Source organism: Pteropus alecto, unplaced genomic scaffold (genome assembly GCF_000325575.1).
Source record: "Pteropus alecto unplaced genomic scaffold, ASM32557v1 scaffold24, whole genome shotgun sequence".
Classification (NCBI taxonomy): domain Eukaryota; kingdom Metazoa; phylum Chordata; class Mammalia; order Chiroptera; family Pteropodidae; genus Pteropus; species Pteropus alecto.
The window spans coordinates 19,367,321-19,370,452 of record NW_006439192.1 but is presented as its reverse complement, the minus strand read 5'-3'; positions in this window follow the sequence as shown (position 1 = coordinate 19,370,452).

The following is a 3,132-nucleotide window of genomic DNA, read 5'->3' as shown; positions in this document are numbered from 1 at the left end:
AGGAAGGTGATTTCCGCTTCAGTTCTGACTTCCAGTCTCATGCAAGTGCATGCCACTGGCTGAATGTAATCCACAGTTAGAAGCCCAACTGCAAGGAAGTCTAGAAAATACAGTTCTAGATTGCCTACCTCTGCGCTAGAGGAAGGTACACTAAAAGGAAGTGGGAATGGACACTGAGTGCCTATTCAGGACGTGTATAACCTCGAGGAAACCACTCTTTGCCAAGAATACCAAAGAAAGTAAAAAATCCAAGGTAAGACTATCCAGAGAATGAAATCTTCATCATATACATTCTGTGGTGTGTGAGAAGGCAACATTATGTAGTGGGAAGAGATTAGGTTTTTGAAATCAGACAAACCTGGGTTCAGTTCTCCAGAAAACTGCAGAAATAGGAGAAAATGTAAATAAATCTACATAATGAAAAGGCCTACTGTATATCTAAGAAAATTTATCTAGAAAAAACAACTTTGAGACATTTTCTAGTAAACGGTGAGGTTATAAAGACACACACTATCTTCGGGGCCTGTATTAATTGCCTAGGTTTGCTCTAACGGCTTACCGCAGAAACTTAATTTTTATAGTTTGGGAGCCAGAAGTTGAAAATTAAGGTGCCTATAGACCCGTGCTCCCTCTGAAGGCTTTAAGGGAGGATCCTTCCTGCCTCTTCCAGCTTCTCTGGTGGCTCCAGGTTTTCTGGGGTTGTGGCAGCATCACTCCAACCTCTGCCACTGCTTTCACATGGAGGCCATTTATCTCCATGTATTCAGTCTGCTGTCTCTCTCAAATCTACTTCCCTCTACCTATTTCTTATACGAACCTTTGTCATTGACTTTAGGGACCACCAGGATATCTAGGATGACCTAATCTCGATATCCTTAATCACATTTACAAAGACCCTTTTTCCAAATAAAGTCACATTCCCATCTTCCGGGGTTTTGAACAAGGACACATTGATTTGACCAACTACAGGGTCTCCAAGCTGAAAGGTCAGATTACTTATAAGGGTAAGAACATTAAACTAGCTTCAGACTTCTTATGAGCAAGTTACAAAGCCACTAATCATGGGGCAGCATTTTTTAAGGGACTTAAGAGCAAGGAACGTGAGCTAAAGATTTTCTGTTCAGCCAAGCTGTCCTTCAAGTATCAAGGTTAAAGGAAATAGTTTCAACATGCAATAACTCGGAATACTGTACACATGCGCAGCAGGACTATTTTAGAGAACGAACTTGATCTAACCAAGTGATAACTGTAAAACCTTTAGCAAAAGGACTGCTGGTGAAACTGTATTTTATGGTGAAATTTTATTGTAATATTACATTATCTTAATTATTATTTAAATATATAATTACACAATTACATTTTATATATATTTATATGTTACATATAAATATAATGTATAATTATACAATTATATATTAATTGTATAGCTAAGACTATAACAAGAGTGTGGACATGGATTGAATATAGTGTTTATACATTATGTGTTCTGGAAAAGTGAAAATCATATGACCAAGAAAAAAAGAAGGAAAAGGAGAGAAACAAGAAGGCGAAACAGTAAAATTGACAGTTACATACATAATAGGTGAAGAATAGATATGGGCACACCAGATAGTAAAGTTTCAGTAAGAAAAAAAGGAGATTAGGGCATTATAAATGGAATAAATACAAAGACGACCACTGGAACAAACAGACATTCTGAAATGCCAAAAGAAATGAAAAAAACGAATAGCGAAGAAAATATGCTGAATAAAGAAATACATTAAATATAACACATAAAGTAATTATAACAAAATACTATGACAGTCTAGAGACTAAACATAGGATTCATCTCAATAAACGGAATGGATTTTGCTGGTTTGTCTTCCTTTCTTGTAGTGAAAAATGAGCCAATTCTCAAATTGTCTCACAAGGCAAAAACCTGACTGAAGATTATATTTAATAGACACAACTCAAATACAGTGATTCAAAAGACCGAAAATAAAGAAATGGGCAAAGTATACCAGAAAAGTGAAAACATAAGAAGGCTGAGTAGTGATTCTTACATCGGACAAAAGGAATTCAAGCCAAAAAGCTGTAAATGAGACAAAAAAAAAGTATACTATATAAGGATAAAAACTACAATTCACGATGAAGATAATTAGAAACATTTATGTACCAAATAATACAGCAACTCCCAATATAAAGCAGAAATGATGTGAGATGAGAATAGAAATAGAAACATAGTAGTAGCAAAAAACTTTACTACCACACTCAGCATAGCAGGTCCAACAGAATGAAAATAAAGATATAAGTGTTTTAAACAATTTAATAAATAAGGTAGAATAATTTAATAAATAAGGTAGAAATTATATCTTTTCAAATATAATGAACATGGATCATTTTGAAAAATTAATCATATATTTATATTTGTGGTCACGTTAAGTTAACCTGGATAAATTTGGTAGATCTCTGCTTTTATTGTAGTTTCTCCACGGTCTCACCTCATAGTACGAGATGCACGTGCAGTGAAAACAGTTTTCACTTTACCATGTATTCCTGACCCTTTCCAGACACAACATAACTAAGATCTCCTTTTAAGGACAGTGCGTGAGATGCTTAAAATAAAATGTGTTTTCAGACACAAGTGTCTGGGGATAGGGAGTTCTTTCAAGTGTCTGTTCCTCTGGAGAGGGATTTGATGCTACTGCTCCCGCCGGCCACTTCATCTGTGCGTGTGGGATGTGGAACGTCATCGCATTGCCATGTGGCAAGGTCAATGGGAAACATGGGAAATTATAGGTTAGTTGTACATGAAATACGTGCCACAAACAAAAACCGAAGGCTCCTTCCGTAGAGCGTGTACAAAGCACCTCGAATGCTCTTGCTGCAGTGGTTTCGTCATTTACTGTGTGGTCTAAAACCAACAGCTATTTATTTTGACAACAATGGTTTCCTTTTTTTTAAAAAAAGTGCACGCTTAATGAAAAAGGTATTATCTTTTTGATTCTCAAGGAAGTTGAGGATGAATGTGATTCGATAGGTAATTTGCACAAAATGTTTGCAAACATTCACCGTCCAACAAGGGACTGTGGTGATATCGCTGACCACAAGAAAACCCGTGGACAAAATTTGTTAAAGAAGTATCAGCATCGA